We start from the raw sequence: 22,250 nt of genomic DNA on the forward strand, positions 1-22,250 counted from the left end.
AGCACAGAACTTCCAGTGAGGCTGCGTCCCTCCCTGGAGGCTGACAGGACCTGCAGATGTGGGTGGTGTGGGGCCTGGTCATCCGGGTGGGCCAGGCCCCACAGTGAATGACTGAAATTTGACTCTCTTGCTAACATTTTAAGCCCTGCAAGTGTTCTAGCTGCTATGAGGTAATGCTGTAAACAGGAATCCCTGCTCTGTAAAGCAAAACTTAAACATCCTTCCAATAGAGACTGGGAAGTCTGCATGCCGTCCTCGATCAGCAGCCCGCTCAAGCTGATGGCACGGTGTTCGGAGGGCTGTCAGGGTTGGGAAAACTGGAGGCCAGTTTCAGAGTAGGCAGTGCCTGGAAAAGGGGAGAGTCTGGAGCCAAGGGTCCGAGGGAGGGAGCTTTGGGTGTTGGTTCCTATGGTGGCGGCTGCATCCCCTGGAGTCCTGTTAGAAATGTACATTCTGGGCCCTCACCTCAGGCCAACTGAGGCAGAAACCCCAGGAGCTGCAGAGGAGTCTAATAGCTCCTGATCTAGAGGAAAATGGAAAATGCTGGTTCATGAGGATGTTTTGTTAAAAACATAATTACTGAGAACATTCTTTAAAAACAGTGCAAGGTGTGATAAAAATATGGTGTATTCATGTTCTTGAAATCTATTGTAGTAAATGCCGCACTGCCACAAATCCTCAAAATACCCTCGCCTCGAACACACTTACCATTCTTGTCACTTTCTGAGGCGGCTCTGGGGTCCTCTTTTGGGAGCGTCTTTAGTTGTACTTCATGCCTGTCTTGACGTCCTCAACTGATTACAAATGTTTCCCTTTCACGTCGTTTTGAATTTGGGAAGAACCAGAAGATGCCCAGTGCCAGATCCAGCGAATAAGGTGGATGAGGACACATCGCGATGTTTTCATGTGGCTGCTTTTCTGTTGGATGGCGCTCAGTAGTAGCCGTTCTCTGTGTTTTTCATCGCACCTCGTAAGGACACTCTGGAAAGCGGACTCCAGAACTGCAAGAAGATGGGGTAGTGTGTCCAAAGGAGGGGACATTTTCTAGGGAGTCATGGAAGTGTGTCTTTTACTATAATAATTTCTAAAAATGAAACATTCACCATATTTGTCACCACCCTGGTGTGCTTTTGACAGCAAATACACAGATGAAATATTTATCAAGTATTCAACACATCTGGCTTTTCCCTCTTGGGCTGCGTATCTGGGACACCAGCCGTGATTGTACACCGCAGCAAACGCATGTTCAGGATGGGTGAAGAAGGGAAAAGTTCTTGTCTCCGTATCATCCGCAGTACAGTTTATTAGTCATGGTTTGTCATCTTTCTGGTGTTATGTATGGGGTTATAAAAATTTGCATATAGATATTATTTTCACTTAATTGGCATTGCAAACAAAAAAAAATCAAATTTGGGGTAGAAATTTATCTTATTGTTTGCCATGAACTGAGCTAAATTTATTTTTCTTTTAACTTTCCATTTTCCTTCTGTGTTCGTGGTGGGGTGTTAATAGCATGTCTAAACTAATTGCACTCCTGATGGTCTAATTCTATTCACTGTCATTTTTGGCAGGAAAACTCTGATTTTGGCATCCTTTCACACCGACACAGCCATGCTAAATTAGCTGAGAAGAATCTCAGAATGCTGGAGTTTTGTAACCAGGCAGAATAATTCCAAAAATATCATCAAGGAGCATACGGGATATTAAGCGTTCTGCTTGGTTTCTGCATCCACTCCTGGAGAAGTGTGTTCTGAGGACCTCCCGTCTACCACTCGGCTTTGCCTTTAGTGTGTGTACCAGTGTGACGGGGAGGGCTCTGGGGGCTGCAGAAGCCATGGCAGGAGCCCAGCTTGAACTGATTTTATAGGAGACAGAATGTATTACCTCTCACAAGTGAAAAGACCAAGAGGAATCTGGCTTCAGGCACGGCTGGCTCTAGGGGCTCAAATTGTGTCATAGGAGGCAGTCTCTAAAATGGAACTGGGTGACCTTTGGCCCGTTTCAGCTGTGTAATTTTCTTCCCCAGAGTACAGTTGAACCTAGAGATTTGCTCCTGAGAGAATACCACAAAGATGAAGGAATATCGCTTCCAAGACTAGGCTGCAGAAGGACCATGGCTCCTGCTGTTTGCCTGTGCTCACTGCGTCCCTCACCCTATGTCCAGGACCAAGCTGTCTGTGGTGAGTGGCCCTGTGTGGACGTCCAGGTGGCAAGAGACTGATGTCTCTGGCCAGAGCCTGCAGGACTTCGCCGGGCCTGACCCGTGAGTGAGCCCTGAGGCTCTGTGAGTGCGGCCCGGAGATGGCTGTGGTCTCCACCAGCACCTGGCCTGCAGTCCCGTGAAAGACCCTGTGTCCCTGACCCACAGCAAATAAGCGCACCTTATTTTACACTTGTCTGGGGATCATTCTTTACATGGCCCCAGAGATCAAGGACTCTCACGGGACTCTCCTCACCCCACTGTGCCTTCCTCTTGGGCCCTTGTTGGCCGGCAGGCTGCCCCAAGGAGAGCAGAAAGGCAGCAGGTGACTCCAGGCCCGTGGCCCAGATCCCTCAGAGTCATGGCGCTCCCCTTTGGAAGACATAAAGGAAAATTCCTGGCGTTGAGTCTTGTGATGTAGACCTGGGTCTCCTCCTGCTGGAACAGTTAGCTTTAGTATTTCCTCATGAGGCTCCCTCTGGTGGCTCGGAAATCTGTGAGAATCTGTAACTAGAGAATTCAAGGTCAACCTCCACAGGCTCCCCATTTAGAGCCTGTCGAGTTCCAGCTTGAGCCAAAAGCCAGTCTGGCCTTCCAGTTGCTTTTTTTTTTTGTCACTAGAGGTAAATGTGTCAATCAGCTTTCTGTCAGTATAAGGCTCTGGGACAGTCAGCTTAGAAAGGTTCATCTCAGCCTGAAGCTTTAGAGGTCTCAGTTGCTCTGAGTCTGCGTCATGGTGGAGTACACAGCAGAGCCACACCCTCACCTCAGAGCCAAGAGGTGGAAGAAAGGAAGAGGCTGGGTGCCCACTGTCCCCTTTGTGGCATAGCCCCAGTGACCTGAAGACCTCCCTCCAGGCCTCACCTCTTCCCCTACCTCCCAGAAGTGCCGCTGTGGGACCAAGCCTTTAACTCACAGGACGACAGGGGGCACATGGATGGCACAGCTGCCTTAGGAGAGGCAGTGGAGGGGCGGAGTCCCTGAGAGCTACCACTGTCCATTTACTTATTGACTATTATTATTGAGTGACTACGAGTGGTCATTAGATGGCTACTAAAAAACTTTTATTTTCTTTCCTCGTGATCAAGCTTTATTTTTACCAGCCTCCTGGGCCCAGTGATTGGGACCACACTGGTGGACACCGAGGGTCGGCAGGGTCTGCGGCAGAGCTGCTTGTGGTGGTCCTCAGGGCTGGAGACTCCTCCCAGGCAGCCCGGCCTTTCTCTGGCCGCGCTCCTGCCAGGAGGGACAGAGGTGTCACAGGCAGAGCCCACAGCTGGAGTCCTGGCTCGGCTGTTTATGAGCCCTGCCACCTCAGCCTCTCTGGGCCGTGGTTTCTTATTATGTCGAGGGCAGAGTCCCAGGAGTGGAGCAGGGAGACGGGCTGGCGAGCGGCAGATGGGGTGACGTCCGTGAGGAAGGAACCTCTGCCCGCGGTGGGTGAGCGGCTTGACGATTCTGCCCAGGAGGAGAAAAGTAATAATCTCACTTCCCAAGCTACTGGGGAACGTGGGCACCTATCCCTGGGTTAGCCGCTTGGCATTTCTCCTCACATCTTTGCTCATTCTCTCTTGTGTCGTTTGCCTCCTTGAAGACATTTTTTTTTTGCAGTTATTAATCGAGGTGCATTAAATCGGTTTGGTTTCGGCTCTCTCCTGCCCGCCCATCTGCAGGGTGCTGTCCGGACAGGAGGCTGTGCCCTGCTCGCTTTCTCCGACTCGCTCCCTCCGCTCCTCTTTTCTTTCTCGTCCTTCTCTTCTTCTGTCTGTGTCTTCTTGGCGCCTGTGCCTGTTTCTTGCCCCTCTCCCTGTCTACCCCAGGTCTTTTCCCTCTCCTGCTCCCTCTGCCCGGCCTCGCCCTGATTTCTCCACTTCCACGCTCCTGGTAAGCACAGCGTCCACTGCTTTTTCTCTGAGCTCGCTTAGAGCCCAGACGGACCCAAGAGGTGACAGGGGAGGCCCAGCAAGGGGGCGGAGAGATGCGTCCACAGCCTGGGCTGAGTGTAAGATTGCCTGGGGCCTAGGCTTCCTTCTTCTCCGGCTGCGGTGTGACAAATGCCCACAGGGCGGCAGTGTGGCCCCGAGGGGCTAGGCCGCCCCAGCCTGCAGAGATCGGGGCAGCGGGGCTCTCCCCGGGCGAGCCAGGTAGGCAGGCGTTACACCTGCACCTGCGTTACCCTACACCTGCGATGACCGCACCGGTCCCTCCGTGCTGCTGCGGTGTCCTGGTTTGCAGGGCTAAATTTAACCTGCAGCTGCTTTGAAGATGCTCGGGTATTTCCAGGCAGGGCGCGAGGGCTGCGGAGCTGGGAGTCAATGAGGGCCGCTGGCCAGGCGCACACGCGGCGCTGGGGGTGAAATCAGCATCCAGGTTGCTCCAGGGTCAGGATCCTTCTCCCTTCCTTTTTCCTTAATTGAGCGGAAGGGAAGCGGGCAGGAGGGAATCCGCCTAGAGCGAGGCAACAGGAGCTGGCCCTGGGAACGCCGCTGTGCCCGTGGCTCCCTCTCCCCCTGGGCGAGGCTGAGGCTGAGGCTGAGGGCCGGACCCCTCTGCCTGCTGGCCGAGTCCCTGGGCAGCGCTCCAGCGTGCTCCGTGTGTCCCGCGTTTCCTTAATTGAGCGGAAGGGAAGCGGGCAGGAGGGAATCCGCCTAGAGCGAGGCAACAGGAGCTGGCCCTGGGAACGCCGCTGTGCCCGTGGCTCCCTCTCCCCCTGGGCGAGGCTGAGGCTGAGGCTGAGGGCCGGACCCCTCTGCCTGCTGGCCGAGTCCCTGGGCAGCGCTCCAGCGTGCTCCGTGTGTCCCGCGTGTCACCTGGTCCCAGGCGGTTCCCAGGGAGACCTGCGAAGGATCCGCCCGCCTCTGGGAAAGGAGGGAGGGGGAAGGCACCAGGCACCCACTGTGGCTCCTACAGCCGGGAGACAAGACGGAAAGGTGAAGGAAGGAGGGTGGAAGCGGACAGGAAGCGTCCGGGCCCCTGCTCCCCACAGCCGCTGCTGGGAATTTAGGATGCACCTGCCCCGCAGGCCCAGACCTGCCTGCGAGCCTCCTCAGCCCTGGCAGACTCCGGCAAGCTGAGTTCTGAGAGCCCCTGTTCACATCCCCCAGGCGCAGGACTGGGACTTCACTTGAGGGGCCCTCAGGACGGCTCCCTCTTCCAACTTTGACCAGAACCCTGGGCCAGTAGGAGAGCACGGAACACCAGCGGAACACACCCGGCCCAGGACAATCCGAAGGGGCCAGGACCCTACTTCCTCTGGGGAAGGGAATCCAAGATGTGCTTCTTGTCCAAGATTTGTTGTATCTGGTGGCCACCAGTGATCAGCAAAATAACGACAGTAAGGGAGCACCCTTCCATCTTTTTCTACATAAGAATATGCTCATATAACCGATGGGTCGTATTACAAGTCCTGATTTAGCCCAAAGACTCTTAGTAATTTAGAGGCAACATTATCCTCAGGAATTAAAGATGAAAATCCCCGGGATCCACCGTTTCACTCTGTGCAAGCACTGATCTGAAGAACCACCAAGTAAGGCTACACACTTGTGAAAAAGTGATAATTTAGACTAACAATTTAAAAGTCAGCATAGACCCCTCATGGACTGTATTTAATATAAAAATCATGTTAGTAAGTACCCAAAGCATTAGCTCCTATCCAAGACAAATGATTCATTTATTAAATTTTTAATTTCCTGGATCAGGAAAGTTTGTACATAGTGGATTTCCTTTTTTGTTCCAATTAACATGCTTGTCTACTGTCCCTTTACTTGCATTTGCCTGGTATCTCCTACTTACTCCCTTATTTTCAACTTTTATCATTTGTTTTACCTCTTTTTTTAAAAAAAATACCAGTACATATTACTTAACTGGATTTGTTTGCAGCCAACCTGATGTTCTCTATCTTTTAATGGATCAATTCAGTTAATTTATATTTCATAGTAATTGATTATTTTCACTTTTATGTGTGTTTATTGTTTATTTTAATTTCCTCTTTATCCCTTTTCTTACTTTTTCTGGTTTGACCAAGAAGTCATTTATTCCTTTTGTCTTGTCAATTTTTAACAGTTTCATTGAGGTAAAAATGATTTGTGATTATGAGGCACAGTTTTTTGTTTGAGACACATTTTAAAGAGCACACGTTCCTAAGTTCTGACTTACAGATTTGGCCTGGAATTATGACCCAAATCTAGATAACGAACATATCCACCCATAAAAACTTCCTAATGCACTTTTTTTTCCCTCATTGAATTTATTGGTACATTTTAGGTATACCCTTTACATGACAGGTCTTGGTTCTCATTTTTTCCCCTTGTCCCTGCCCTGCCTCCACCTCCTCCTCCCTCCACCCCCTCCTTCCCTCCCCATTTACAAACACTTTATTTCCATTTTTTCATTTTCTCATATTTTTTTCTTTTCCTTTATTACCTTTCCCTTACCCTTTCCACTTTCCCTGCACCTTTAGCCCTTTTCTTCCTATTTCACATTGTCAATTATACCATTAGGATCTTTTGTATTATTATAGTTTTTCACACCAGAGAAACTATTCAATATTTACACATGTGTGATTTATGTATTCACTTAGGAGTATATCCTCAATATGTATCCATTTTCCTATGAGTGAATCTAATTTCTCATTCTTTATGGCTGAGTAGTATTCCATTTTATAGAAAAACCACATCTTCTTTATCCAGTCTCCAACTGATGGGCAAATGGGCTGTTTCCAAGATTTAGCTATTACAAACTGTGCCGTTATAAACATGGGTGTGCATATATCTCTGTGATATGATTCTTCTAATTATTTTGGAAAGATACCCAGCAGAGGGATGGCTGGGTCAAATGGAACCTGTAGTCCCAGCTCTTTGAGGTATCTCCATATTGACTTCCATAGTGGGTGCACCAGTCTGCACTCCCACCAACAATGGAGAAGGGTTCCTTTCTCCTTATAACCCCACCAACATTTGTTATTGTGTGATTTCTTGATAGCAGCCATTCTTTGTGGGGTGAGGTGGACCTAATGCACTTTGTAATTTCTTTTACCCCATGCCTTGATCCCCAAACTACTGATTAACTTTGTTAATATAGTTTGCATCTTAAAGCAACTTCATAATAGAGTTTATATGTGTGTTTATTTGGCTGCTTTCAGTCAGCATTGGTTGTTTTCTTTTTCAGATTCACCAATGGCATCATGTGCATTGCTGTGTACTATTCCATTGCTTGGATATAACCAGGTTGGTTTATCCATTCGTCAGCTGTCGACTGTGTGAGTTGCTGCTTCCTAGTGGATATCATAAGTGAAGCTGCCATGGACACTCATATGCAGGTACTGTGTGTAGAAGTGCACCGTCTTCTCTCTTGACTATGTGCTTAGGGGTGAAATTGCTGGGTCAGTGGTAGGAGTAGGCTTACCATTTTGAGAAATGTTTGTCGTGTTTTCTAATGTAGCATTCCATTTTACATCATTTCACGTCGGCCTGTCAGTGTAGGTTAATTCCAGTTTCTTTACACTCCATCAGTCTCAGTATGCTTACTCTTTAAAATTTAATTTTAGCCATCTTATAGGTGTATCATTATATCTTACGGTGGTTTGAATTTGTATTTCCCTGATGACTGATTCTGTGGAACACGTTTTTGAGCAAGTGATTATTTGCCATCTGTAGATCTTTGGTGATGTGCGTGTTCAGATCTTCTGCCTGTTTTTAATGTAGTGATTTGTGTGTTTTCCCCTGCACTGCTGAGATTTGAACCCAGGACCTTGTGCCTACTGGGCAACTGCTCTGTCATTGACTCATATCCCTTTCTGGGGTTTTGTACTACCATTACTGAATTTTGAGAGTTCGTTATATATTTTGGGATAGAAATCTTTTTGGCTATGTGATTTCTAAATATTTCTCTCAATCCGTGACATCTTTTCATTTTTGAGTATCTTTCAAAGCTGTGGTTGTGGTGGGGCCTGCCTATAATCCTTGGAAGGCTGAGCCTAGAGGATCTCGAATTCAAGGCCAGCCTGGGTTACAGTGAGGGCTTGTCTCAAAAACAAACAAAAATCTTTTAAAAAGCAGAAGTTTTTATTTTTAACAAAGTCAGATTTACTAATATTTTCATTATGAATTGTACATTGAGTATTACAGTTAAGAAATCCTCACGTGCAAGGCATGATGGCACATGTCTATAATCCCAACACCTTGGAGGCTGAGGCAGGAGAACTGCTGTGAGTTTGGGGACAGCCTGGGCTACACAGTGAGGCCAGCCTGAACTGTGTATTGAGACCTGTCTCAAAAAACAAAAAACAAAAAAAAGAAAGAAAGAAATCTTCACCTAATACAGGGCTGTAAAATGTTTCTTTTTGTTTATTTCTAGAAAATACTTTTAGTTTTTACATTTACAGCCACGATCAGCTTTGAGTTTTGTTGTTGTCTGTCCCATTGGGCATCATTTTCCTTCCAGAGGAATTTCCTTTATCTTTTTTTGCAGTGTGGACCTCCTGAAGACACATTAATTCAACTCAGAGTGTATGTATGTATGATTTATTTGTAGTGCTGGGGATCGAACCCTGGCCTCTCACATGCTAGGCTGACCCTGAACCACTGAGCTACACCCCTGACTCCTCACTTTCATTTTTGACAGATACTTTCACAAAGTGTGGACAGTTTTTTTTTCCTTCAGTACTTCCAACACCTTCCTTCCTTGTCTCATGCACGTTGTTTCCAACAAAAAATTTGTCAAAGCATTTATCTTTGCTCCTCTTTTTCCTCTTTCAGTCTGGTTCTCAGAAATGTAGTTATCACATGCCTCTGTATAGTTTTCAGGGTTTATTGAACTTTTGGGTCTGTTTATAATTTTTATCAAATCTTGAGAGTTTCCCACTTTGAATATCTATTTTTTTCTGCTCTTCCTTATCTCTTTTGAGATTATGGTCACATACATACTGGGCTGCCTGATGTTTTCCCACAGGTCAGTGATGTTATTTTTGAGTGTATCATCTCCGTGTGTTTTACTTTGACTGCTGTGTCTTTGAGTTTACTAATCTTTTTTTTTTAAAAAAGTAGCTTCTAATCTAATTTATAATTCCATCTAATGTATTTTTAATTCCGAATATTTTCTCATTCAACTTAGGCCTTTTAAACATATCTCCCACATTTCGATATGAAACGTTCAGTACTTGCTCTAGCTGTCTGAACACGTGGGAGATAGCTATCACTATTTTAATACTCTTTTCTGCTAATTCTAACATCTGGATCTACTCTGGGTTGACTTTAATTGATGATTGTTCTCTTTATAATGGATCGTGGTTTTCTGTTCTTTGTATGTCTAGTAATTTTTGGTAGGATGCCAGATATTATAAATTTGACTTTGATGGGCTGTGGGTATTTTTATAAATATTCTTGAGCTTTGTTCTGGGATGCAGTTAATTCCTTGGGACGGTTTGATCATTTCAGGGCTTGTTTTTATTTATTTATTTTTTCCTCATGAGTTTACTGGTACATTTTAGGTGCACAGTACGGTTACATTCATCACTGGGATCTTGTGCCTTTACATGACAGGTCTTGGTTCTCATTTTTTCCCCTTCAGGGCTTGTTTCTGAGATTTGTTAGATGGAGCCAGAACTGTCTTCAATTTAGGGTTAATTGTTCATCGTTTCGCCTCTTCCGCGTATCTCGTGAGTTGTGTGTCCTCATCGGCGGCAGGGTGGGCGTTGGTCCGCTGCCTGTGACATTCGGGGTGCGCCTTCCCTTCACCCTCACAGCGAATGCTTCTGCGTGTGCTCTCATCAGTGCTCCGCAGAACACTCAAGAAAAACCCCCTGCAGATCTCTGGCGGCTCTGTCTCTATCTTTTTCTGTCTCCCTGGTGTTTTAGCTTCCTGTCTTTAACTCCAAGAATCCCTCAAGTTCCCTTAGCTTCATTAAAAAAAATTACCTCTAAGGGATCATTTTCCTTTCCTTTTCTTTTTTTTTCCTTCCTCCCTTCTTCCTTCTCCTTCTCCTCTTCCTCCTTCTCTTTTGCACGACTAGGGATTGAGCTCAGCCCTTTGCACTGAGCTACATCCCAGCCTTTTTTAGTGTTTTTTACTTTAAGACAGGGTCTCACTAAGTTGCTGAGTTGCCCAGGCTGGGCTCCAACTTGCAGTCTTCCTGCCTCAGCCTCCCAGTATGCTGGGATTCCAGGTGTGCAGCACCACACCAGGCTGTGGATCATTGTTTTGCTCTGTTTTGTTTTGTTTGTATGTCCACTGCCTTAAAAATTATAGTTTCATGTTTTTTCTGTCTTCATTTTTTCAGTTTTGTTTTATGAACCAGGGTAAATCCAGCCTTTGTTCTCCATCTTGGTTGAAAGCAGAAATTCTCAGATTCTGCCTCTTGTGAGGTCTTTGACTCCAGGAGTCCCAGGAAGATTACTCCTCGCACCCAGCCTCCGCTGGAGGGGCTTCCCGACATCTTTCCTCCTGGCTGAGCCTCACAGCAGGGCTCTGGCAGCTTCGCAAAGCTGGGGGATGGACAGCCCCGTTCTTCCTGTGGGAGGAAGGAGGGAGAGGATGGCCTCACTGTCGGGTCAGGGAGGGCAAATACAGGTCTGGGCCTTAGAACGTGTCTGAATTCTCCTGTGCAGTCTAAGATTCCTTTAGGCCCAGACTTTTTCCTTCAGTTGTTGACAGCGAGATCCTCTCAGGTAGGCAGGCGGTCTGGTGTGGAGGAAAGCACAGGGACTGAGGACAGGGTGATGTGTGCCCCTCAGAGGCGCCACCCAGAGGGAGCTGTGGACAGATTTGAAAACCAGAAAAAGGCATCAGAGTGAAATCCCGCTCTCCCCTAGAAACCCTAACACCTCTTTGTGAGAGCACGTGGGAGGGCCCAGCTCTGCAACCGGAGTGGCCAAAAGCTGTCATCGGAACGCAGTGGGCTGGAAGCCACAGGGTGGAAGCAGTGGACTTTGGAACACCGCTGTACCGTTGGTAAGAATGTTAAAACACTGCAAAAGTGAGCATATATTAGGGTATGAAACAAAAATATTGCTAATCTTTAAAAACTTGAAAACGTTTTATTAGTTCGTGTGTGCGGTACATAATGATCACATTCCTTGTGGGGAGCTGGTGATGCACAGGATACATCTTAATTGTTTTCTCATTCCTTTCCCCTCTCCTCCCTCCTTCCATCCCTTGATTCCCAAAGTACAAAGAGCAAAATAGAAGACAGATGATAGGAAGTAGGGAGGTGGATCTTTCGCCAAAGAAAAAGTTGTTCATCTTTAAGATCAAGTGTTTAAGACTTAAGGGAAATGCTGAGCCGTGGGAGGCCTTACGGTCATGGCTCTGGGTACTAGGAGTGGCTCTGTCCTTTCTCAGGCGAGGACACAGATGCTTGAGTAGAAAGAATGAGCAGGCTTGCTCTGGCCATGGTGGCTGGAAGGGAAGGAGAGATGCTGCTAGGCCAAGCCCATGAAGACACCCTTAGGAGCTTCCAAAATGGGGACGGCATTGTTGAGTCATCCACCCATCCGTCTACCCGTCCGTCACTGGGTGGAGGGGGCAGTTGCCTGTGTGAGATGGAAGTCATATGCAAGACTAGCTCTGAAGCAAAAGTAAAATGACACTTTATTGTAGGAAAGAAACACATAGCCAGGCTTGGAGGTGCATGCCAGCAATCTCACACTCTGGGAGGCTGAGCTGGGAGGACTGCAAGTTCAGACTCAGCCCAGGCAACTTGGCACCTTAGCAATTTAGCAAGACACTGTCTCAAGATAAAAATATTTTTAAAAAGGCTAGGGATGTAACTTGGTGTGAAAACCCTAAGTTTAATCCCTGTGAAGGAAGAAAGGAAAAAGAGGAGCCAAGGAGCAAGCTGGCTGCTCCACAGACAAAGCAGCCTGCTGGGGTCCCACCCTGATGGCCACACATCCGCTTCCTTATTTCAGGGAGCGCAGTGGCTTGCTCTTTTGGTTAGCCATTTTTGCTTTCTTTTCCCTTTTTGTCTCCAATATTTCAGCTGCCCGTTTGCTTTTAACCAGGGTACTTCAAAGTCCTGTCTGTGTCCTCTGTCTCCCACCCATCCACCCAGCCATTTTATCAATGCATCCTGTCAAAAGGAGTAATAGATGAAGATCACAATGGGAAAAAGACCAGGGTTGGTCTCAAGGAATTTGATGTTTAGTGTAGAAGTCGCTGAAGTTCTTCCTGTCCCAACATACATAACTGAAAATGTTTGGGGCTGGGGATTTAGCTCAGTGGTCCCACGCCTGCTTCACAAGTGCAAGGTCCTGAGTTCGATCCGCAGTACAGCAGAAAAAAGAAAAGAAAATGTTCGCTCAGTCTCTTGGCCGTGCCAGACGCTGTCCCAAGTGTGTGCACAAAGTGACTCATTGGCCTTCACAGTAGCTCTGCGAATGCAGGCACCACTGTCATCGGCGCCGCGTGGCTGGGGAGCAGGGGAGTGTTACCCGGGCTGAGTCTTGTCTGGTGGGACGACGTGTTCTAAAACCCCTGACACGAGGGTGTGCACGACACAAGTGCAGTGGGGCTGATTCCTTCCAAGGAAGTGGGGACCCTGATTCCAGATGCAAGACCAGCAGAGCGTGGGGAGCCCGGCGTGGACACTGCTTCCCTTTCCTGCTTATTGGCACAGTCACAGATCTGCCCAGTTCCGGACAACTTGTGAGAGGATGTGCTCCTGACCCCACGGCTGCTCCTCTGTGTCTGGCACCATGAGTAGCAGGGAACATTACGCACCAGAGATGACCTCCTGATAACTTCTGGGAACCAGCCCCAGTTCTGTCTCTCCCACAGCGCCTTCCTGGCTTTATTGACGCACACCTGACAGATTAAAAGCGTGTAAATCAGTACAACCACTGGTACAGCACACAGCATGCTTAGTTCTGCTTAGTTCTGCTCCTAGGCACCGTGCTCCCCATGCCCTGTGCGAGGGGTGTTACAGGCATTGTAGGGGGAAGTTAAAGGAGATCCAGGTTCCATGAGTTTGGTTAATAAACTTTAACAAAAGGGTCCTTAGAGGATTTTCTCAGAATCGTTTGTATGCTAATGTGCTTTGTGAATCTCAGAGGGGGCTGCCTTTCAGTGGTTCCCAAATTTATTTGCCCACTGAAACCCTCCAGGCCCCCACTCCCACCCCAGCAACCCTCTTGCCTCAGCTGGGGTTGTAGGCGTGTGCCTGGCCTCCACGCAGGTCTTTCTAGCTGCATCAGACCCTCCACTGGAAACTGCTGGGCAGGGAGGCTGGTGTGTAGTTAGGGCAGCCCGCTCCTTCTGCCTGGGTGGTTTTCTTTGTTTCTTTCTTTCTTTCTTTTTTCCTCATTGAGTTTATTGGTACATTTTAGGGATACAGTACAGTTACATTCATTGTTGGGATCTTGTACCTTTACATGACAGGTCTTGGTTCTCATTTTTTCCCCTTGTCCCTGCCCTCCCTTCACCCCCTCCTCCACATTTACAAATTTTATTTCCATCTTTTCATTTTCTCCAACTTTTTTTCTTTCCCTTATTATCTTCCCCTACCCTTCTCACTTTCCCTGCACTTTTAGCCCCTTTTCTTCCCATTTCACAATGTCAGTTATCTCATTAGAATCTTACGTACTATTATAGTTTATTCACACCTGAGAAACTGGGTGGCTTTTCAAATGCTTGTGTCTGTACCTAGGGGTGGGCCTCCCACTGCAGCATTCCTGTCTCTCCTTCCCACCTTCCTCTCTGGCGCCCTTCCCTGGATAGCTCCAGGGTGCCCAGGTCTTCCCACCACGTGGGCTTCAGAACCTCTTTTTTGGTTTTCAGACCAGGTTTCACTAAGTTGCCCAGGCTGGCTTGAAATTTGCCCTCCTGCCTCAGCCTCCTGAGTAGCTGGAATAGCAGACACAAATCACCATGCCTGGGAAAACGCACACATTGGAGAGCCTATTATGTGCAAGGCGTGGCAGAGGGCAGGAGAGTTGGGCATGTGGACTTTCACTCAAAGAGCTGATCACCGAATGAGGGAGGTGTTCACCGATACAAGGTGGCATCTAAATCCTGCGCTGTGCAGTGCAGTGCATGGGATGCAGGGATGAAAGGGACACACTGCTTGGTGTCTCCACGTCCCTGATCTCCTCATGCACGTGCGGGGGACTGACAGGCCTCAGCAGCTTGGCAGGAAACTGAAGTGTTTTTCCTGTTGTTTTTGTTTGTTTTTTGAGACAGGATCTCACTATGTAATTGAGACTGACCCGGAACTCACAATATAACCCAGGCTGGTCTCGAACTCACAGTGACCCTCCTGCCTCAGCCTCCCGAGTGCTGGGATTACAGGCGTGAGCCAACACACGCAGCAGGAAACCGAAGTTTGTTGCAGGACGCTTTCCCCAGTGCTGTTTTATGAACTTAGGGATGTATTTTCTGGAAGAAGGGAGTGTTGGCTCTAAGTCAAAAGATGCAGCCTGACCTGGAGCTTCAGTCTACAAAAGTCACGTGCTTCGCTGCCAGAACGGAGAGTGAAGTGTTTTAGGGTCCAGGGTCACCTGCTGTCCTCAGGGCAGCACCCACACTGGAAGCAAGGCAGTGGGGCTGCTGAGGGCACAAGTGTGGGGGGCGTCTCCTTCTATCCCTGTGCTTCTCACTGAACTAGAGCCACTGCTGCCACTGCTGAGCGCTTAACTTCTGCATACCTTGGTGGGGTTTTTTTGTTGTTGTTTTTTTTTTGTTTTTGGTACTGGCAATCAGACTCAGGACCTTGTGCTTGTGAGGTAAGTGGCAGAACCACTGAGCTAAATCCCCAGCCCTGCCCCCCCATTGTTTATTGGTACATCTAAAGCAATCAATACAGTCACACTCATCACTGGGATCTTGTACCTTTACCTGATGTGTCTTGGTTCTTGTTTCTTCCCCATCCCCCTGCCCTCCCTTTGCCCCTCCACCCTTCCCTATTTACAGAGGCTTTGTTTCCATTTTTTCCTTTTTTGGCACCGGGGATGGAACTCAGGCCCTTGAGCTTGCAAGGCAGGCAGTGGAAACAGTGAGCCAAATCCCTGGCTCCATTTTCCCTTTTTACACATTTTTTCTTTCTCTTATTTCCTCTCCCCGCCTTCCCACTTGCCCTTTGGCCGTTTTGTCCCTCTTTCATCCTCCCAATTATACCATCTGCCTGTTCTGTCTTCGTAATGTGCGGATATGAAGCAGTGTGTGTGTCATAGCTTGGCACGAGTGTTTCGTGTGTGACACACTTAGAACATTTTGAGTTTCTCTTTTTGTTATTTTTTAAATTGCTATGCAACAAATTACTCCAACACTTAGTGGTTTACAACGAGAGTCTTTATTTATTGCTGGACAAGGTGGCACACACCTGAAATCCCAGCACTTGGAAGGCTGAGGCAGGAGGATCACAGGGAGTGCGAAGCCAATTTGGGCAACATAGTTCAAGGCCAGCTTGGACTACAAAGTAAGACCCTGTGTCCAAAACAAAAATAGAAATCATCATTTATTATCTCTCCTTTCACAGGTTCTGGAATTGGGGTTCAGGATCTCTCATGAAGCTGTTGTCAGATGTGTGCTGGCATCGAGGCCCCTGAGGTGTCACTGTCACTCGTTTGTCCCGCACTTGTGCAGAGTGGGCCGGGATTCCACCGGGGCAGGGTCTGAGGAGGTGGCTCTCCGAGGAGGGGTCCCTCGGGGCTGGCTACGTCAGCTCAGGAGGCGCTGCATCCTGTTTATGACCGGTGTGAGCTGAAGGACCCTTAGCCAAGAGCACTACGAACTCCCGGGTCCACAGGTCCTCCGCAGGGATTCTGGAAGGAGAGCCTGATGACCTGAGTCCACACGCCAGCCCTCGAGGCCTGGGCTTTCCCGAGGAAAGGGCTGAAAGGAGGGTGAGGCCCGGGGAAGCAGGAGAAAGGACAGGGCAGGGCAGGTGGGAAGTGAGCGGAGCCCAGGAAGGCGTGCGGTGAAGTCTGCTGCCTCCGCCTTGCAGGAAGGGGCAGAGAGAGCCCAGCTTTGTCTTCCTGAAGGCCAAGGCCGGCTCATTTGGCCCCTGGCTGAGGTCCCCAGGGTGGCCGCCCTTGGCTGTCGCTGGAGGAAATGCTGGGTGGAGTCAGAGGAGGGCTGGGGACGCGGAGGCCTCCTGCCCTGGGTTTGTAGGAGCTGGGGCTGCTGGCCAGGGAGTCCCCTCCTCCAGAAGCCCTGAGGGGTCCGGGGCTGAGAGCCGTGTTGGGGAGGAGCTTTGAGGTGGAGGGGTGGGAACTGCAGGAGGCTGGGAGAGGAGAGAGGTGGGCGGGATGATTGCAGATGGGGGTGCAGGTCTAGGCCAAGCTCACGGGGAGACTTCAGGCCAAGCCACCCGTCACTTGAGTGCTGGGACCCAGCCGTGTGGTGGGCAGCCTGAGGTGTGTATTTGGGTGATTCACCCCAAGGTCCTAAGAAATCTTTCCATCTGCCTCACTGTCCGAAATTCCCCGGGAAAGAGCGGTCATTTTGTTGGCAAGCTGCCCTCTCTTCCACGTCAGCTTTAGGAGAAGGAACGAGTTGAGTCACTAACACTTAATGTGGAGCCTCTGGAACACAGAGGAGGGATCTGAGCACCAGGAGGGCGTGCGGAGCCCTGGCAATTAGCACTTAAGGAAAGGGACACAGACAGGCTCTTTGCTGCGAATGCAGACTCAGCTGTGAGGCAGCTCCCAGGAAGGGCCTTGCTCAGCCCACTTCTCCCTCCCACCAGGGATTTTGAGGGGAGAGTGTATTTTTTTGGGTGATTTGAGAAATGAAGTAAATGTTGTTGAGGTGGGTGGAATATTTGCGTGGAGAATGGAGGTGAGAAATGCCCAGACCGATGAGAGGCTGACCAGCGAGCCGCCCTGAGCCATCAGCATTAGGGTCCCAGGAGCTTCAAGGTAGGAACTTCCTGTCCTTTGATAGGAACTTCCTGTCCTCCCGGCCCAACCCAAGCTCCGCCTGACTCAGTACCGCCCACCTTGAAAAGCGTTTCTGGTGATTTTTGTGCAAACTAAAATTTAAGGACCACAGATCCTAATTGTCCTGGGACAAGACATAAAGAGTATTGTTGGGAGAGTTTAGCTTCTAACATATAATCAAGATGTTCCTTACAGAAGGGTCAACCTGAGTCATTTGTAGGAAAGTGGCTGCACCTTGAGACTGTAACGTATAGCTCCTCTTATAGGAGAGATCCAAAGAATAAATAATTTAAAGGACGAGATAAAAGATGGATGACAGGAATCAGGGAGACAGGCTTTCTGCAAATGGAAAAGGGGACCAAGCGATGAAGGAAGTGGGGAAGGAGGGAAAGGAGACGCAAAACGAACGGATGTGTTCGTGCACCCTCACCGAGTCGCCATGAGCAATGTCATCGTTACGTTCTGCAGAGATGGACTAATAAAACATTTTAAATTATTGTTTCAAAGATCCTAGAGGAACGAGCTGAACTAAATTGAGATTCAGAGTACACCTTTTGGACCATGTGGTTGAAATGGACTAGAAATGAACTCTTGGGGACACACACACAGATGCCCCCATAGCTTCTCCCGGGATTCCAGACCAAAGATTCAGAGTAGACCTTTTTGGACCATGTGATTGAAATGGATTAGAAATGAACTCTTGGGGACACACACACAGATGCCCCCATAGCTTCTCCCGGGATTCCAGACCCCTGCTGCCTCCCACTCCCAGGGGTGTCCTTGGTATCTCGGCTCAGCCTGGGCTCCTGTGAAGGGGCGGCTCCAACCTGGACCTTCCCTCTGCTCTTCCGGCCACGCTGCCTCCCACTCCCAGGGGTGTCCTTGGTATCTCGGGCTCAGCCTGGGCTCCTGTGAAGGGGCGGCTCCAACCTGGACCTTCCCTCTGCTCTTCCGGCCTCAGGGGCCTGAGTAGCTGTCTCCTGCGCTCCTCTGCTTGAGGTCCCTTTCTGGGTGAGTCCCACCACGACCACCCTGTGTAAAACTGCGGCCCTTCACGTCCCTTTCCTTGCCTTGGTTTCCTGTTCACAGCGCTCAACACCCTCGTGTGCTCCGTAGTTCGTGTATCCCTATATTGTATTTCTCTCCTCCCTGCAAGCGGGAAGCTCTCCACAGACAGGGAGTTTGGTGCGTTTTATTCACGGCCGCATCCCGGGACTGGAACGATGCCCGGCACATGGGAGGTCCTCTGTAATGTGTGCTAAACGAGTGACGACGACACGCCGCGTGTTTTCACGAACTGCTTCCTCTTGGAGAGCTCGCCATGTCCAGATCGACAGGGCTGCTGGTGGAGACCACTGATAGGAGCGCGCAGCTCATTTCACAACGCGTTCAGGGTCCTACCCGTGCCGCCAGCCACGCGAAGCCCCTTTGACAGCATCATCTCTTGAAACGATTCCCAGCACCAACTCTTCAAATGGGGAAGTTGAGGCCCAGACAGGTTAAGAGACGCACAGCTGCGAAGGAGACTCGGACCCCGAGTCTGTGTGTAGCAGCCAGCCCAGGTTCTTGTTCTCTTTCGAAGGTGGAGTTCAGAGCTTAAAGCTGTGCTCCTCTTCCTGGAAAGCTTCATTCTGACAGTTGCTGACGTTACTTTCTCTCTTCTGCGGTACTCTTGCTTCTGGGAACATCCGCTCTTGTCTGAGAGTTTAGAACTCGGACCCACCCCTCACTGAGGCCGGCCCCAGGGTCCCGCACTTCAGCGACCCTGCTCTCCTTCCTGGATGTTGAGAAGGCGTCATGGTGCCTCCCGAGGCCTCGGCACAGACGGCTGCACAGTAATTATTCTGCTTCCTTCAAGGCATAGGTGTTGAGCTTCCCCAGAAACAAGGCTGCCAGGCTTTGAGGACAGGGGATGACAGACACAGCCGTGACCCTTCGGAGTATTTTGGGGTGGGATCGCACTTTGTAGTTTAGGCTGCACTTGAACTCATTGTGTAGCCCAGGCTGGCCTTCAACTCGCAGCGATCCTCCTGCCTCAGCTTCCCCAGTACTGGGATTACAGGCAGGCGTGACTCCCAGCTCCTTGGAAGGATTTGGGGAGGGGGCTGGTCTGTCTAAGGCTTCTGCAGTTATATGGGAGAGGCAGGGTGGCCCACAGTGAGGCCAAACACCTTTCCTAGAGTAAACCTCTGCCGGGAAGACCATTTCCTCCTTCCTTCTGAGCCCCGTGGGGCTGGGGCCACAGCAGACGCTCACGGAATTGGCACGGCATGAGTGCATGTTTGCCTCCCCAATCTCATTTCCTATGGGTTTTTATTTTAACATGGAGGTTTTCTTTCAAGTGGGCGTCTCACCCTGACTGCGTGTGGCTCGTAGCTGTGGGCCTCAGACTGGTTTCTTTGCGCTCTGTTTTTCTCACTGTCAGATAAAAAATTCCTGCCCTTCCACTTGCATGGATTTTATCAAACCTTTGACCGCTTCCAGCATCTTTCTGGTGAGAAGAAAAGCATTCACTACAGGACTCCTCATGGGGGTCTGGGAATGGGTACCTGAGTGACCGGGGCTCCTCGCTGCTGCAGAGGCAAAAGGGTTGCTGGGGGACGCACGGATCCCATCTGGGGGCTCTTAATTTGCTCATCCCCTGATCAGTTCTTAAGTGCAAATGGAGGAGAGCGATGGAAATAACAAGAAAACAAATCCACTGCTAACAATTTTGAGGAATGGAATTAATCAGGAATTTGTGTGTGTGTGGCTTAAGTTTTTCTTATCATTATTACTTTCATTGTACACATTTATAGGGTGTGGTGTGGTAACACAATATGCAATGCCCAAATCGGGGTAATTAGCATTTTCATGCCTGGCCTAATTACAACTTGTTTTTAGTAGAAATTTGAACACTTGCATTGTACATTCTGTTCATATATTTAAGGATTTCTTTCAGGAGAGAAACTAAAAGAGAAAGCAACAGGGAGGAGAGAGACACACAAATAGAAATACTCTCAAATGTTTAGCTCTGCATTAGAGTTTATTGAGACGTAGAATTAAAATTAGCAAGAAGCAAATGGTGACCACCAAGTATCAAAGAACACTCCTTGGCCCCAGACACTTGGCCTGGCACCTAGTTTAGTCCATTTCTCCATATGCTGAAGGCTAGTCTTTCCCTGTTCCCAAACACACTAATTAATCATGATTGATGGAATTCTGTCCTATCTGGCCCCCATCCAAGAGTCTCTTAAGTAGCTTAAACTTTTCCAGAAATAAAAGTCCACCCAACTCTATAGTTCCATGTTATGCTGTGTTTATGTTTATTCTGGGAGTCCTATTTTTCCTGGGAAAATGATGAAATCTTACATTTTTGTACTGTTTTATAATTTATAACGCACCTTTCACCCATCACTCCACAGCAATTTCACTACTTTGGGAGGGCAGATATTTTTATCCCACTTCACAGCTAAGAAATCTGAGCTTCTGATGTTTTCCTGCAATTTCTTGCCTAGCACTTGGTCAAGTCACATCCAACAGCTCTGCACACTGATGCTTAGACCAGGCTTTGCCCCCAAAAATGCCCTGATCACAAAGCTGCAGCAAACCACGTAGAAGGGAAATCAGTTATGTTCTAATTTCTGACTATTTCATTCAAGCATAAATTAAAATCAATCGTACAAAAATTCTAAAGAGCAGTAACATTTGTCAAACATTTACCCTGTTCTAGGAATTAAAAGTACATGCATTATCCTACTTAATCTTGACACTCCTAGAGGGAGGGGCAGTATGGCCGCTCCCATTTTTATAGATGACCAAAGAGCTGTGGGAGTTAAAAGTATTGCAGGCTGCTCAGGTAGTGAATAACAGAACTGTATTGAACCCAAGTCAGTTAGATGCCAGAGCTAACGGGCTCACCCACCCCTTTGACTCTCCAGGAAAGTCCAGCAGTGATGGATTTTACACAACACGGAACAATGGTGACGGACATATATTAAATGCTTCCTTTATGCACACAGAGCTCTATATGTTTTACATGCAATTTCTTACTTTTTCCTTACAATAAACCCATGAAGGAGGCTCTGCTTTTATAGATAATATAACTTTTAAATATTTCATCCAAATTCACATAACTAGGAAGTGGCAGAGCTGGGATCTGAGCCCAAATAATAATTCTCTCAGAAGCTGGGCACTTCATACCTGGCTAACACTTCGGTGGTCTTCCCTGTTCTGCCCTAACAGAACAAACAGCCTTGGGAGTGTGGGGTGCTTAGGGTGTTTTAGGGCTCCTCGGGCCAGTCAAGGGAGTATGCCAAGCCTTCTTGGACAATCAGTTTATAAGCAAACTTTTCCTACAAGGAAAGGATGAATTTTGCTTTGCTTTGCTTTGCGATGAAATTTCACCATGTGCCCCTAGCTGGCCTCCAATTAGCTCTGCAGCCCAGCCTGGTTTTGAACTCACCATTCTCCTGCCTCAGCCTCCCGAGTGCTGGGCTTGCTGGAGTGTGCCACCATGTCTGGCTTGGAAAGGAAAGTTTAATAGGGGCTTTCTATGAGGATTTTGTGATGGAAATACCATGTTAAGCAATAAAGATGTGTCAGAGAGTTTTCACTCTAAGGCAGGAGTTTGGACAAATTCTTTAGTTCCCATGAGTCTAAAGAAAGAACAAAAGTTAGCTTGAGTAGCTGTTTATAACCGATGATGATGAGAAAGAATAAACACCTCTGGGACTGTGGTGTCTCCATCTCTTAAATAGTTTATCAGGCTAATACTGACTACTTGTTTAGTTTATATTGTTACTATTGGCTTCAGGTGCGTAGAATAGGTTCTGTCACATCCTGAGCTTGGGACCTGCTGTCCACACTGGTCCTTGCAACCTGTCTATGCTGATTATTGTTCTCACTAATCCTGTGGCAGGGTGAAGTGGGAAGACACCCTACTACACACTCCTGGCTACCCTGCCTACAGCAGGGGTGCGTGTGTGCCTGTGGAGTCTCTGCCCACGTTCCAGACATGCAACTCAGCAGGAATGGCTTTGGGGAGTCGGCTCCATGCCCCCAACACGGGGGCTCTGGGTGACTCTGGCTGTGTGAGGCAGGAAACATCTCTCCTTCCCTCTGAGGGTTCGGGCCTCAGGGCAGTCACAGGATTGGTGAGAACATCATTTCCAGGACCTCTCCAAGTTCCAAGGAGG

General features: G+C 48.6%; 1 long non-coding RNA gene across 3 annotated transcripts in view; it reads left to right on the forward strand.

Moving 5' to 3' along the window:
• Positions 1 to 1,130: 1,130 nt before the first annotated feature.
• LOC104869034 overlaps positions 1,131 to 22,250 on the forward strand; it is a 38,431-nt gene continuing 17,311 nt past the window's right edge. For 2 of the 3 annotated variants that reach the window (XR_782170.2, XR_782169.3), the window contains exons 1-4: positions 1,131 to 1,313; positions 1,572 to 1,789; positions 2,027 to 2,180; positions 7,367 to 7,517. This is a non-coding gene — a long non-coding RNA (uncharacterized LOC104869034). Of the gene's footprint in view, positions 1,314 to 1,571; positions 1,790 to 2,026; positions 2,181 to 5,304; positions 5,719 to 7,366; positions 7,518 to 22,250 lie in introns of those variants that run through there. The other variant, XR_782171.2, reaches the window with a different exon arrangement.

Source organism: Fukomys damarensis, unplaced genomic scaffold (genome assembly GCF_012274545.1).
Source record: "Fukomys damarensis isolate Sample0158 unplaced genomic scaffold, DMR_v1.0_HiC HiC_scaffold_4, whole genome shotgun sequence".
NCBI classification, from domain to species: domain Eukaryota; kingdom Metazoa; phylum Chordata; class Mammalia; order Rodentia; family Bathyergidae; genus Fukomys; species Fukomys damarensis.